The following is a 16,994-nucleotide window of genomic DNA, read 5'->3' as shown; positions in this document are numbered from 1 at the left end:
ATACTATTAAGAATTTTGATTTTTTGAATAGCTGAACCATTTCCAATGTTTTCTATGAATTTTAATATGCTGTCAACCTGCTTTATTTTGTGAAGGATGACAGAGTAGAATAAGATTAGGAGTGTCTCCACTCATTTATTATGGTCTGAAAATTGATTCATGGTTAATTAGACGAATGCTAAATTTTGTTGATGTTTTGAGCATATGCATTTCCGCTGTTTCTTTTTTGGGACATTTTCTGAGTCTGTTTAGGTTACACGAACATCCTCAGACAATGTGGGGCACGTGTAACGCCGGAAATGCATATCCTCCTATTTCCATCTATTGCAGTGCAAATTTTTTTCCTTATTTTGTCACCTGAAGATATGACATTTCTGTCTCTTTATATATTGTAATTGTTTTACTATTTGTATATATATATTTATGCATTTATGTTGGTTTGTTTTGTGAATATTATTTGTATTTATACGCTGGGTCTGGCCTAGGGAAAACTATGCTATCGAACGAATACATCGATAGGTCGTGTGGTGAACCAAAGTGTTTAGGATATTTGGTAGTGTTAACTCTGTCGCGTGGAGCGCGGCCAGATGGTGAGTCTGCCTGGAGTAGCGAGTGGAGCAGGTGTGTTGTGGGACGCTCCCGCGAGTTGCCGCGCTTTCTGGGTTTGGCAGCATGTAATTGCGCTCGACTTGCGATGATAGTTTCTGACATGGTGTCGCGGACGGGAAGCATTAGCTGGCGCACATCAAGAGCCCGTTTCGTCTGGTGACCGTGTCGAGAAGAAGGCGCGCCAACATCCAGCGTCTGCAACAGCGACGGCCGACAATGAGTGACTGTCGCCACCTCCTCGATCGACGGCTTCAATCCATCGATCAACCAACAAGGAAGACTGGAAGCACGTAAAGTTCTAGAACTGTATGGCAGACCTCAGCTTTTCAAACTTTTAAAATTGTTGCATCACAAAATTACAGCAACTTAGCATGAACGTTTGTTGCTCATTGTCCCAATTGCATTACCAAGCAGGGTCCCTTCCTTTTCCGGAATGAACCCAAGTGTCGTTGAAATTCAAACGCCAGCACCTTTCGATTTCACTGCTTTAATTTCAAAGTTCAGTTAAGGTATTCATAGCTAGCTACAATATTTAGATTACACAAGCACAAATTAAGAGTGCGAGTTTTGTTACCGTCTTTTAGCTTACCTGTGTCAGAGGTCAGAGCTCAGCTTGGTACGTACTAAATTTTACTATTGTTAATTGTTCAGAATCATTTAATTCAAGATCAAAGTTAAATCTCTTATTTCTAAATTGCGTAGATTCGAGTAGCTTTTGAAATGATTGTTGAGGTAGTCCAAGACTAACCGTATTTTACTGAATTTCGATGTGCTTCAGAAAGAAAGCTCACTATTAACTTCAGTCACTAAACTAACTTTCGATTTTCCGGTTTTATTAATTCTTTTGCTAAATTAAGTCAGAGTGTAGCGAAATTTATTACTTCTGACAAACTTTCAATTTTCACACTACACGTGTCAACCTTCAGTTGCCACGCTTCTAGTGCTAATTATATGTGTAATAATCTTTCTTTTTCAGTTACTATAGTAATTGTCCTTAGGACTGGCGACCGTAATTTCCCCCAAATCTCAGATATGTAATTACCGCTAGTTAATTGTTAACGTAATGGCCGCACATTTACTTTCTTTATAAACTTTACCCCTTTTCAAAATTAATTTCCACCAGTTTCTTTTGCATTTTTCCTTTCATTTAGATGTAACCCTTTCCTCCCTCTTTACCGACAGATTAACTACGGTGACGATTGCTTTTCCCAAATTTCCATCAGGTGCACGCGGTTTAATTTTTCACTGTCATTAAGGTCGATAAATGAGGGGGGGGGGGGTTACAGGCGGAGCAGTGTCCGATGGCGGTGGCCGTGAAGAAATTCCTCCGGCGATGGCCCCTCTCGTGGATGCGAACGATGAATGAAAGGTAAGAAACCGTTGCAATGCCTGATCCGTGGTGTGTGCAATGCTAAGTTTGGCCTTCTGCTGCTTGAATGTTCTGACAAACTGTTCAGCTGCGCCGTTTGACTGTGGCTGGAACATTGCACTAATTAGATGCTGTATGCCACTGTGTTCACAGAATATTTGAAATTCATTTGAGGAACTGAGGGCTGTTGTCTGACACTGACTGTCCTTAATGACAGTGAAAAATTAAACCGCGTGTACCTGATGGAAATTTCGGAAAAGCAATCGTCACCGAAGTTAATCTGTTGGTAAAGAGGGAGGAAAGGGTTACATCTAAATGAAAGGAAAAATGCAAAAGAAACTGGTGGAAATTAATTTTGAAAAGGGGTAAAGTTTATAAAGAAAATAAATGTGCGGCCATTACGTTAACAATTAACTAGCGGTAATTACATATCTGAGATTTGGGGGAAATTACGGTCGCCAGTCCTAAGGACAATTACTATAGTAACTGAAAAAGAAAGATTATTACACATATAATTAGCACTAGAAGCGTGGCAACTGAAGGTTGACACGTGTAGTGTGAAAATTGAAAGTTTGTCAGAAGTAATAAATTTCGCTACACTCTGACTTAATTTAGCAAGAGAATTAATAAAACCGGAAAATTGAAAGTTAGTTTAGTGACTGAAGTTAATAGTGAGCTTTCTTTCTGAAGCACATCGAAATTCAGTAAAATACGGTTAGTCTTGGACTACCTCAACAATCATTTCAAAAGCTACTTGAATCTACGCAATTTAGAAATAAGAGATTTAACTTTGATCTTGAATTAAATGATTCTGAACAATTAACAATAGTAAAATTTAGTACGTACCAAGCTGAGCTGTAGTCACAGGTAAGCTAAAAGACGGTAACAAAACTCGCACTCTTAATTTGTGCTTGTGTAATCTAAATATTGTAGCTAGCTATGAATACCTTAACTGAACGTTGAAATTAAAGCAGTGAAATCGAAAGGTGCTGGCGTTTGAATTTCAACGACACTCGGGTTCATTCCGGAAAAGGAAGGGACCCTGCTTGGTAATGCAATTGGGACAATGAGCAACAAACGTTCATGCTAAGTTGCTGTAATTTTGTGATGCAACAATTTTAAAAGTTTGAAAAGCTGAGGTCTGCCATACAGTTCTAAAACTTTACGTGCTTCCAGTCTTCCTTGTTGGTTGATCGAAGGATTGAAGCCGTCGATCGAGGAGGTGGCGACAGTCACTCATTGTCGGCCGTCGCTGTTGCAGACGCTGGATGTTGGCGCGCCTTCTTCTCGACACGGTCACCAGACGAAACGGGCTCTTGATGTGCGCCAGCTAATGCTTCCCGTCCGCGACACCATGTCAGAAACTATCATCGCAAGTCGAGCGCAATTACATGCTGCCAAACCCAGAAAGCGCGGCAACTCGCGGGAGCGTCCCACAACACACCTGCTCCACTCGCTACTCCAGGCAGACTCACCATCTGGCCGCGCTCCACGCGACAGAGTTAACACTACCAAATATCCTAAACACTTTGGTTCACCACACGACCTATCGATGTATTCGTTCGATAGCATAGTTTTCCCTAGGCCAGACCCAGCGTATAAATACAAATAATATTCACAAAACAAACCGACATAAATGCATAAATATACACTCCTGGAAATGGAAAAAAGAACACATTGACACCGGTGTGTCAGACCCACCATACTTGCTCCGGACACTGCGAGAGGGCTGTACAAGCAATGATCACACGCACGGCACAGCGGACACACGAGGAACCGCGGTGTTGGCCGTCGAATGGCGCTAGCTGTGCAGCATTTGTGCACCGCCGCCGTCAGTGTCAGCCAGTTTGCCGTGGCATACGGAGCTCCATCGCAGTCTTTAACACTGGTAGCATGCCGCGACAGCGTGGACGTGAACCGTATGTGCAGTTGACGGACTTTGAGCGAGGGCGTATAGTGGGCATGCGGGAGGCCGGGTGGACGTACCGCCGAATTGCTCAACACGTGGGGCGTGAGGTCTCCACAGTACATCGATGTTGTCGCCAGTGGTCGGCGGAAGGTGCACGTGCCCGTCGACCTGGGACCGGACCGCAGCGATGCACGGATGCACGCCTAGACCGTAGGATCCTACGCAGTGCCGTAGGGGACCGCACCGCCACTTCCCAGCAAATTAGGGACACTGTTGCTCCTGGGGTATCGGCGAGGACCATTCGCAACCGTCTCCATGATGCTGGGCTACGGTCCCGCACACCGTTAGGCCGTCTTCCGCTCACGCCCCAACATCGTGCAGCCCGCCTCCAGTGGTGTCGCGACAGGCGTGAATGGAGGGACGAATGGAGACGTGTCGTCTTCAGCGATGAGAGTCGCTTCTGCCTTGGTGCCAATGATGGTCGTATGCGTGTTTGGCGCCGTGCAGGTGAGCGCCACAATCAGGACTGCATACGACCGAGGCACACAGGGCCAACACCCGGCATCATGGTGTGGGGAGCGATCTCCTACACTAGTCGTACACCACTGGTGATCGTCGAGGGGACACTGAATAGTGCACGGTACATCCAAACCGTCATCGAACCCATCGTTCTACCATTCGTAGACCGGCAAGGGAACTTGCTGTTCCAACAGGACAATGCACATCCGCATGTATCCCGTGCCACCCAACGTGCTCTAGAAGGTGTAAGTCAACTACCCTGGCCAGCAAGATCTGCGGATCTGTCCCCCATTGAGCATGTTTGGGACTGGATGAAGCGTCGTCTCACGCGGTCTGCACGTCCAGCACGAACGCTGGTCCAACTGAGGCGCCAGGTGGAAATGGCATGGCAAGCCGTTCCACAGGACTACATCCAGCATCTCTACGATCGTCTCCATGGGAGAATAGCAGCCTGCATTGCTGCGAAAGGTGGATATACACTGTACTAGTGCCGACATTGTGCATGCTCTGTTGCCTGTGTCTATGTGCCTGTGGTTCTGTCAGTGTGATCATGTGATGTATCTGACCCCAGGAATGTGTCAATAAAGTTTCCCCTTCCTGGGACAATGAATTCACGGTGTTCTTATTTCAATTTCCACGAGTGTATATATACAAATAATAAAACAATTACAATATATAAAGAGACAGAAATGTCATATCTTCAGGTGACAAAATAAGGAAAAAAATTTGCACTGCAATAGATGGAAATAGGAGGATATGCATTTCCGGCGTTACACGTGCCCCACATTGTCTGAGGATGTTCGTGTAACCTAAACAGACTCAGAAAATGTCCCAAAAAAGAAACAGCGGAAATGCATATGCTCAAAACATCAACAAAATTTAGCATTCGTCTAATTAACCATGAATCAATTTTCAGACCATAATAAATGAGTGGAGTCACTCCTAATCTTATTCCACTCTGTCATCCTTCACAAAATAAAGCAGGTTGACAGCATATTAAAATTCATAGAAAACATTGAGAATGGTTTAGCTACTCAAAAAATCAAAATTCTTAATAGTATCAAGAAATGTACTACTATTTACAAAATTAATCAGAGTACATGGTCATAAAAAACAGGTATATCAAAATACGCAAATCAATAATTAATTACATAGAATACGTATTTTATATACTTTTCATAAGTAATATTCTCGTCATGAGAGTCCACTTAACACTAAACAAGAAAATAATATACAGCAGATCGACAAAAAGTGGTGGGCAGGGAGGGGTGGGGGGGAGGGGGGGGGGGGGAAGGGGAGGAATGTTCCGGTGAAACGAACGTCAAGTGCCGGCACGTCGGCCAGGGACGTTACAGCAGAGAAGGCTGTGACCCGTCAGCCAATAGTACGCTGACGGACCCCTCTGTAGGACGACATAGACAGGATTGGCCTCTACACGAAGAGAATATAAGCACCGCTCCGCCTGGTCGCGGTCCGAGTTGAAGACGAACCGTCTCCCGAACACTACGAACACACTTACGAACTGTATTGCTTGTATTGGAGTTGTATACACCGAAGGACATTGATTGATTGCTTGTCGCCATTTGCTTGCGATACACCTCTGTGAATATGCGAAGTATTGTCATTTATCTTACTGTAATAAACTTTATTAATACGATTTGCTTGAATTGTTGTCTAGCGATCCGAGAAAACAGGTTTCCTAGGCACCCTATATTAGGCGAGTGGGCAGAACACAAGTCACAAACTCGTATTCATGCAGATATCGACGGAAAAAGCAAAATTGTGAACTTTGGAGGCCGATGGATGAATGTGTGACGTTGCGGGACAGTTTCACCACACAGCTGGCAGAGATAGTAAACAGGAGACAATTTGATATCAGTCCATAAAGACCTTGCTAATTTCATTGCATGTACCCAGCTGGACAGTACTATGCCTCGCAGATAGGGGTGTGAACAATGTATGCTGGTGTCAGCATTTGAGGGAGGACGTGTAGTTAGGCTCGTAGAAGCCAGCTGGAGTAATAGGGGAATCGCTCGACATTTGCATAGGAGCGACGACACTATTCAACGATGTTGGAAGAAATGAGTAAACCATAGCCGAACACAGCATCAAGAAGGAAGCAGTCGACATAGAGAGACCACTGAACACGAACGCTGAGCGATCCCCAGAGAGACATTCAGAGCCCTGGATTCATCATTGTCATCGATCCGACTGAGCACGAGGACCATTAATAGGCGGCTCACACAAAGGGGCTGAGATCACGACGCCCCTTCCGCCGACTACCTTTGAACTCTATGCACCAACAAGCCAGTTTGCACTAGTGGTGGCCACATTTCGGCATGGAATCTCATGAGCGAAGTAGGATAGTTTTCAGCGATAAGACCCACTTCGAACTGAGCCCAGGTTACTAGCGAAGACGTGTCCGGAGACGCCCCAGGCAGTGATGGGATACCAACTTGACATTCGCCCGCCGTACGGCTCGACAACCAGGGACGATGGTCTGGGAAGCACTTCATGTCATAGGAGGTCCCCTGTCAGTGTCACCGCGGCGCCCTTAAAGCGCAGCGGTTTGTAGACGGTATTCTACTTTCCGTTTTGTTCCGATTCACGGCAAGTCATCCAGGACTTACATGTCAGTAAGCTAATGCCCGTCCTGGGACAGGGCGGGAACTTATACTGCTTCCCTTAGTGCTTGCCAAACCCTACATTGGTCAGATAGGTCCCCACTTGATAACATTAGGAGCATTATGCAAGGCCCTGCAGCCAGTTTGGGATTTTGACGATCCAACGCGCCAGTTGGGCAGAAATTGGCACGATAGCCCTCAGGAGGACATCCAAAAACTCTGTCGATTAATGCCAAGCTGAATAATTGCTTGAATGTGGGCCACAGGTGGACCAATGCGTTATTGGCTTTCTCAGTCCGACAAGCTCTTTCTCTTAATTAAATCATCCAGTATTTCTGAAACTGGAAGCATTTGTTTCTCTGTACATGTACATCACATCACCGATTTCCGTCCCATTCGGATAGTTTCGGCGTGGTGCGTCTTTCTGTTTTCCTCTCTTACGAGTTGTTCCGAGCCTCTCAAAATTAATATTCTGTTTTCAGTATTCGAAGATATTGATCGAAGAACAGTAAAGAAGGTCGAATGCAAAATTAGAAGCGAGGCGGTTAAATTAGAGACACGGAGCAAGCCTACATAATGTATGTTTAACGAACAGCAAAATAGTAGCTGCGAGAGAATAATCCGATAGTCGCGGAGGACGTAAATTACGTCACAATAAGACATCGCAGATTTTGATAGGGAACATTTGGGAGAGACAGTTACCGATTATACAAACGAGGTTTAAGCAAAAACTGAATAATTACACAATAAGGTACATGGTTGATGCACGATAATGTAGATATTTGAAACAGTGAGTACTGAATTGGCATATTCTTTAATGAAGCAGACAGAAAACACTAACATGTAAAACAATTTATTGAGCAGTTAACTTAATGTTAAGACCGATTCTCAGGACAAATTTGTGAACAATGAGATGAATAGTAAAATTAGATTCTCTGGATAAATAAATAAGCAGCAGACGATTTAAAGAAATTAGTGGATAATAAACTAGATTCTTTGAACAAATTAGTGGGCAGTAAAGTTAAGGAAACAAAAAAGAAAGCGTAGTCATATAGAAAGCCCGAAGAAGCTGTTTGTCATAACATTGAGAAGTTAATAGATCGTGAAAAACTAAAAATAGTAAGTAATGAAAATAGTTCTCAACTGAATTAGTCTGTAGATATTCTAAATGGACTGATTGTGCAAGTTAGACTAACACAAAGACGCTGTTACAAGATTTAGAAAAAGCAGTAGGTAACAAGCTGGTCGATACTCTAACAGCAATTATTGCAGTTCTCACAATGAAAACAAAAGCTTGGAGACTAAGATAAGCTAGCAAATTGCGGAGCTTAGTTATAAAGAGAAAGCAGCTTGAAATCCGCAACGAACTGAAAATAAGGAACGTATTGAAATTAACGAAAGTTAAAAGTTTAGGAAGTGTTAATAGGTTGGCCGCTACATTCAAATCAGGAGGGCATGACATTGAAAAAAGTGATTGCCGAATTGGAGAAGTTCAACCAGAAAGGAATGATCCGTCCTGTAACGTTCATGTATACTTTTAGAAAAGTGAGGAGAACCTGAGGAGAACCACGTATTCATGGCGGAAAGAAAACTCATCTCCGCACGTATTTTGGGAGGTCACTCCACGTAAGGTTGAACACTCAATAACAATTTTTGAATATATGTGAAAACTAATTCTGATTACACAGTAAGCAGAGCAAAATGTTTCAGAAATTTCTGAACGCTTCTCCGTACTGACCCGGCAGAAATAAGCGTATGAGATCTGTGAGGGGATGTGCAGCAAAGATGATCACATAAAAGGTATCTTACCAGAAGAACATCTGGTACACGTGTTGCACAGGGAATCATCTTGGAACGGTTATATAGTATAGGAGAACGCGTCTGAGCAGGAAGGCGTGCCAGTGCCTGGCACGAATCTGCCAGCCAGTCTGTGGATGGTTTTTAAGGCGGTGTTCCACCTACTTCGGCGAATGCGAGATGGTTCCCCTTACTCCGCCTCAGTTACACTGTGTCGGCGATTACTGCGCAAGCACCGTTTCCACGTACGCGTAGACCATAATTATTCTACCACGCAAACATTTGGGGTCACACTCGTCTGATATGAGACGTTCCCGGGAGGTGGTCAGGGGGGGGGGGGGCACCATGAGCCGAACCGCACAATAAACCTGGGTTCGGTGAGGGGCGGCGATGGGGTGGGTGGACTGCTGTGGCCTATTGTGGTGCTATGGATCACTGAGGGCTATGACGGGACGAAGGCCCTCCGTCGTTTCTAGGTCTTCTGTTTAATACATACATACATAGGAGAATGCGACAGAGCCACATTTCTGACAAGAATAGGCGCATTCGATGTCTGACATCGAGCAAACGGTATCCGATATAATAATAATAATGGCAATCATACTTAACAACAACAGAAAGACCTAATATGGTGTCAGATTTGCAATAGTAGATGGAGATAGAGGAGGAGGAAGAGGCTCTGACCCTAGAAGGGGAAACCATAACAGGCAATTTCAGAAGATAACTGTTCAGAAAAGGGAGATTCGCAGCAGTTGGGGGCTGGACTGGATCGGACAGATACTAGCGGCCCATCAGAAACGGCAATGTTGTTACTGCGATAACAATACGGCAATTAGCAACAAGAGAGATGATGAGATTACACGTGAAGAGCTTCACGCGCAAATAAATTTACGTTAAGATCAGTGTAGAGATAACAGATCTCGTATACCGTAAGATTAGATGTGGTATCGAAGACAGATTTAGGAGTTGTAGAAGCAAACACCGAACTGTGGTGCAGAAATGTCGCAGGTACGCCAATAACATCACAGTATCAGATAGCGACAGAGTAAGTTGCCAAAAAATAACGATGGATCGCTAGAAGTTAGAGGGTGGCAAAATATAACTTGGTCAGATACATTAAGGCTATAATAATGGATTTAGTAGAGACGGCGGTCAGAATATGGCGTTTCTCAACAAATGTGAAATTTGCAAAAGTGAAGGAGGGAGAAGTTTGAAAGAGAGACGCTACACCACCACAATTAAATTGTGGAGTTTAGGAATGTGTAGGATGAACACGAGATACAGATGATTCTGCAAATGATTAATGCCACTCTCGTACGTAAGGAAGTTAATGATAATGTGCAGACAGGCAGAATCAGTAACATGCGACAAAAAAATTCAATCTTCGATAATCACGTCAAATTCATAAAAGGAAACGAAGATTAGTGTATACGAATTCGTAGCAGTCGCTGCTTATGTTTAGTTTCTATTTGTATAACTGAGGTGTTACGCCCTGTAAGCCTTCACTCCGCTGGAGGTATGGCGTGACATAGGATACTTATTACCTGAATCTAATGTATGTTATTCTTCAGAATAAAGATGGCTTTGAATCGAAGCACACAGCCAGCCTACATAATGTATATTTAACGGACAGCAAGGCAGTAACTGCCCAGATTTCGATCGGGGACATTTGGGTGAGACAGTTACCGATTATACAAGCGAGGTTTAAGCAAAAACTGAATCATTACACAATAAGGTATGTGGTTGATGCACGATGATGTAGATATCTGAAGCGGTGGATACTGAATTGGCATATTCTTTAATGAAGCAGACAGAAAATATGCAAATGTAAGATTAACAATTCATTGAGTAGTGAACTTAATGTTAAGACCGATTCTCTGGACAAATCGGTGAACAATGAGATGAATAGTAAAATTAGATTCTTCGGATAATAAATAAGAAATGGCTAATAAGCTAGATTCTTTGAAGAAATCAGTGGGCAGTAAAGTTAATGAGACAAACAAGAAACCTTAGTCATATACAAAGCCAGAAGAAGCTGTTTGTCATAACCTTGAAAAGTTAATAGACAGTGAAAACTAAACAAAGTAAGTAATGAATATCGTTCTGAACTGATTTAATCTGGAGATATTCTAAAAGGGCAGACTGTGCAAGTTAGACTAACACAAAGACGCTGTTACAAGATTTCGAAAAAGCAGTTGGTAACAAACTAATCGATACTCTAACATCAAAAAATGCAGATGTTCGTCGTCGTCGGCTGATACTCGTATCCGAGTTTTCATTTCTCTCCTGAGATTTCCTTTGTCACGGTTCAGGCGTGGAAGTGTCGTTGATGGCTTAGCAATCCAATCCTAGCGTGGAACAGGCGGCCACAGACATTACAGCTGATGGAAGGTGGAGGACGTGGCTGAGCCTGGAGGAGTTTACGTCTCTGGCGTTTGTCATCCTCCATTCTTCGACGTTCCAGCTCAAAGTTTTGAAGAGCATTTGAGGTAACTGAGCGCCAGCGACTTCGGTCTTCTGCTATTGTGGACCAGTTACTCGGATCGATGTTCAAGTTTTTCAGATTTTTCTTGTACTGATCCTTATAAAGTTTGAGAGGGGCACCTCGTGGCCCTTTACCTGTGCTCACTTCGCTGTACAGCATTTGGCGTGGAAGTCTGTCATTTTTCATCCGCTGGACATGTCCGACCCATCTGAGTTGATGCCCAATGATAAGAGCTTCCATGCTATGCATTTTTGCTTTCTCTAGAACAGCCGTGTTGGATATGAAGTCATCCCATTTCAGGTTCATGATATATCTTAGCTTCTGTTGGTTGAAGCGTTCTAGTTTCTTCAGATCGCAGCGATATAACGTCCAGGTTTCGCAACCATATAGCAGGGTGGAAATGACTACAGCTTTGTACACCATCAGTTTGGTGTACAGTGTTAGGTCTTTATTCAGGAAGACACGCTTTGTAAGACGACCAAATGCTACATGTGCAGCACGTAATCTATTCTCCACATCTTTTCCAGATGAGCAGTTGGATGACAGTATGCTTCCCAGGTAGAGGAAATGGTCCACTTGTTCCAAGAGTGTACCATAGATGGATATGCTGAAGTCAGGAACGGAGGAGCCAGGAGTTGGCTGCGCCATCACCTTTGTCTTTGGAATATTGATGGAGAGACCAAATCGTTCGTACGCCCTACTGAAGGAATCAACTGACAGCTGCAACTCTGCAGGTGAATGAGCTGGAGAGGCATTGTCATCAGCATACTGCAGCTCTGTCACACGAGTGGTACTGGTGAACCTTTTTGAATGGAGTCTGGACTGGTTGAATAATCCTCCATCAAACCTGTACTTTAGTTCTATTCCTGCATTGTTTACGGTTGTCTCGTAAAGCATAACTGCCAGATACAATGCAAATAATGTTGGTGCAAGAACGCATCCTTGTTTAAGCCCACTTGTTATTGGGAATTCACCAGTCATTTCATTCTGGCAGAGGACCTGTCCAGTCATATCAACGTGGAGAGCTTCAATCAGGTCAACAAAATGTTCAGGGCAGCCGAAGCGTTTTAAGACCATCCACATGGCTTCTCTGGGAACTGTATCAAAGGCCTTTTCTAGATCGTAGAAAACAAGTAGTAAAAGCTTTTGCTGTTCTCTGCACTTCTCCTGTAGTTGTCGTGCACAGAAGATCATGTCAATTGTCCCTCTTGAAGGTCGAAACCCGTATTGAGACTCAGGTAGTATAGTCTCTGAAAGTGTCTGGAGGCGATTTAAAAGGATTCTTGCAAAAATTTTCCAGTGACAGAGAGTAGAGATATTCCCCGGTAGTTACCACAGACGCTTCTGTCGCCCTTTTTGAAGATGGTGACAATTGTGGAGTTCTTCAAGTCAGCTGGTACCTTGCGGGTTTCCCACATTAATATAATAAGTGAGAAGAGTCTAGTTTTTAGAGGAAAGCCGCCACCCTCAATAAGCTCCATCGGGATGCTGTCAGGTCCAGGAGCCTTCCCAGGTTTCACACTCTTGAGTGCCTTGCAAAATTCTTGAAAAGTTGGAGGATCAGCCAGCCAGGGTTTTGGAGGGTGCTGTGGGACATTTTTGAGAAAATCTCCAGCGGCAGTAGAAGCGCTGTTTAACAGTGAGCTGAAGTGCTCTTTCCAACGATTTAAGATGTCCTGACTTTCAGTAAGAATGGTGGAGTTGTCAGCAGCTTTCAGTGCTCCTGATGAGGAGCGGATTGGTCCATACAGCTCTTTAATACCAGCGTAAAAGCCACGCAGGTTCCTTGCATCAGAAAGATTTTGGAGTTCTGTGGCTTTCTGTTGCCACCATTTGTTCTTGATTACTCGTATTTCACTTTGACATTTCTGCTTGAGTTCTTGAAAGTGTGCTTTCTTTTCTGCGCAGGATAGATCTTGAGCAAGGGATAGGTAAGCATCCCGCTTTGCATTGATGATGGCTTGGATTTCTCCGTGGTTGTCATCAAACCAGTCACTTCTTTTCCGTGCACTACAACCAACAACATTCTCAGCAGTTTCTTTGATGATGTTCTTTAATGTGGTCCATTCTTGTTCGACGTCATCTGTGGTTGCTGGAGCTTTGTTAAGTTGTTCAGACAGTATGTCTTGGAAGTGTGAGCGAACGTTTTTGTTGTTCAGGTTGCTTATGTTGAATTTTCTGCATGGTGGGTTTGAAAAGTGGGATCGTGGCTTGCGATACTTTGGTACTCTCAAACGGCTGACTAAAAGTCTATGGTCCGTCCAGCACTCATCGATGTTTAGTGCTGCTTTTGTGATGAGAATGTCTTTATTGTCACGCTGTCGCGTAAGAACGTAGTCTATAAGATGCCAATGTTTGGAGCGTGGGTGCGTCCATGTGGTCTTATAGCGGTTACGCAAACGGAATTGGGTATTGGAGATGAAAAGCTCGTGCTCTGCACATAGACCAAGAAGTAGCAACCCATTTGCATTGCAGTTTCCCACCCCTTGTTTACCCATGACATCTCTCCAAAAACGGTTGTCCCTTCCCACTCTGGCATTGAAATCACCAAGTAAAATTAATTTATCTTGAATGGGTATTTTAGAGAGAGTACTGTTCAGTTGGTGGTAGAACTGATTCTTTGTGTCTTCATCACTGTCTAAAGTAGGAGCATATGCAGAGACGAAGGTGATGAATCTGTCTGAACCAATGGGTACTCTAAGAGTCATCAGTCTTTCATTAATTGAGACAGGTGTAAGGCGAAGATCTTTCACTATTTTCGTTTTTACGGCAAATCCTGCACCATGGATGCGTGGTTCTCCTGCATCCTTTCCCTTCCAGAAGATGGTGTACCCTGAACGTACCTCACTAATGTGTCCCTCACCTGAGAGTCATGTCTCACTCAAGGCAGCTATGTCTATATCCAGCCGGGCTAGTTCTTGGGTGATAAGAGCGGTTCTTCTCTCTGGTCTGTAATTGTTCGCGTCCAGGAGGGTCCTGACATTCCATGTCCCTATTGTCATAATCATTTCATTCTTCTTTTGTTTACGTCCGCAGTATAAGGAGTGACCTACTGGGTGCGGATTCCCAGCCCGGTTCAAGTGTGACTTCCGATGTTTAGCCCACATTTTCTAGGGCCTTCCCCATTCAGGGTGGGCAGCGGTCATCCTAAATAGGCCTGCCCATTCGCAGATGCAGGACCGGATTCCCGAGTAGTCACACGGGTTCTCAGGAAGGCGACCATCACACACCTGCCGCCAGTGTGCAGGTCCAGACTAGTAGCTTCCAGCCTCACTCGGAGCCTGCTACCATCGTCCTTTTCCCATCGCCATTGGTCTTTAGAGAAAATGACAGGAGAAATTGCCATTTGCGTGAATTTCTTTAAGGTGGATTGCAGCTTGCGAGGAAGTGACCCACACACTATAATTCTGGAACAATTCATCACGGCACATATGGATGTGACATGTGACTTCAGGTACCAGAACTGCAACGAACTGCCGCGAGCTCAATGATGGCTCAGCGGCGCCTTTACAGCCAGTTCGTCTGGCATGACCTCTTCCGCCTCCACGATCTTTGAGAACCTGGGATATAAGAGTCTTCTTCCGCTCGCTTCGCCGTTGGGTTAAGGGTAGATAGTAGATACTAGAGAGGAAAGTGAAAGACACCCTTGGGCCTCGGATACCTAATACCGTTGGGGTCGAAGAAACCAAGAGTTGGCCGAGGGGGGCCGTATAGGAAAGGAAACAGGGGAAGCCTGACACAAGTAAGTGGAAGTAATGCCAGGCTTAGCTAAGGGCCCGTGTGGTTGCCACCCACATACTCCCAAGACGGGAGCCCCCTGCGGGTAATGCAGATGTTCACAGTGAAAACAAAAGCTTGGAGACTAACATAAGCTAACCAATCGTGGAGCTTAGATACAAAGAGAAAGCAAGCTCGAAATCCGCAACGAACTGAAAATAACAAACGTATTGAAATTAACGAAAGTTAAAAGTTTAGGAACTGTCAATACGTTGGCCGCTGCATTCACATTAGGAGGGAATGACATAACCCAAGCGATTGCCGAATTGGAGAAGTTCAACCAGAATGGAAAAAACCCGTTCTGTGACGTTCATGTACACGTTTAGAAAAGTGATTTCCTGGAACCCCCTGAGGAGAACCATGTGCTCTTTGCGAAAACTAAACTCACCTGAGTCGCACATATTTGGGCAGGTCGCTCCACGTAACGTTGAGACACTTTATAAGAATTTTTGAATGTTTGTGATAATTAATCCTGATTACACAATAAGCAGAGCAAAATATTTCAGTGCAAAATATTACCGACCGGGCAGAGATAAGCATACGAGAACTATGAGGGGATGTGCAGAGACTTTAATCACAAAAAAGGCATCTTAGCAGAATAACGTCTGGTACAAGTGCTGCACAAGGAATTATCTTGGAACGATTATATAGTATGGGAGAATGCGCCAGAGTTTTACGGCTGTTTTCCATCTACATCGGCGAATGCCTCGGTTACACTATGTCGGCGATTGCTGCGCAAACACCGTATCCACGTTCACATACACCATAATTATTCTACCACGTAAACATTTGGGGCTACACTCGTCTGATATGATACGTTCGCGGGGGGCCCACTGGGGGCCGAACTGCACAAAAAACCTGGGTACTGTGTGGGGTGGCGGTTGGGTTGGTGGACTGCTGTCTCCTGTTGCGGTGTTGTGAACCATTGAAGGCTATTGCAGGACGAAGCCTCTCCGTCGTCTCTAGGTCCCCGGTTAAATACATACATACTTAGGAGAATGCGGCACAGCCACATTTCTGGATTTCTGGGAATAGGCGCATTTAATGTTTGACATTGAGCAAACGGTATTCGATATCATAATAGGAATAATTAAAATAATGACAATCATACCTAACAACAACAGAAACACCTGATATGGTGTCAGATTTGCAAGAGTAGGTAGAAAAGGAGGAAGAGACTATAACAGGCAATTTCAGAAGATAACTGTTTGGAAAACGGAGATACGCAGCAGTTGCGGGGCGGTCTGGAGGAAACAGAAGCGAGCGGCCCATCAAAAAGGCCAATGTTATGAACTGCGATAACAATACGACAATTAGCAGCCAGAGAGATGATGGGTTTAATCATGAAGAGCTTCACTTGGAAATGTACATTAAGATTAGTGTAGAGATAACCAATCTCGTATATCGAAAGTCTAGATGTGGTGTCGAAGACAGATTTAGGAGTTGTAAACGCAAACACCAACCTGTCGTACAGAAATGGTGCCGGTACGCCAATAACATTACAGTATCAGATAGCGACAGAGTAAGCTGCCAAAAAATAACGATGGATCGGCAGAAGTTAGAGGGTGGCAAAATATAAATTGGTCAGCTACGTGAAAGGTTAGAATAACAGATAAAGAGAGAAGATTTAGTAGGGACGGCGGTCAGAATATGGCGTGTCTCAACAAATGTGAAGTTTGTAAAAGTAAAGGAGCGAGCAGTTTGAAAGACAGACGCTACACCACCACAATTAAATTGTGGAGTATAGGAAGGTGGACGATGAACACGAGGTACAGATGATTCTGCAAATGTTTAATGCCACTCTCGTACGTAAGGAAGTTAATGATAACGTTCAGTCAAGCGGAATCAGTAATATGCGACAAAAAAATTCAACCTTCGATAATCACGTCAAATTCATAAAAGGAA

This window comes from Schistocerca americana, chromosome 2 (assembly GCF_021461395.2).
Source record: "Schistocerca americana isolate TAMUIC-IGC-003095 chromosome 2, iqSchAmer2.1, whole genome shotgun sequence".
NCBI classification, from domain to species: Eukaryota; Metazoa; Arthropoda; class Insecta; order Orthoptera; family Acrididae; genus Schistocerca; species Schistocerca americana.
This window is presented reverse-complemented; position numbering follows the sequence as displayed.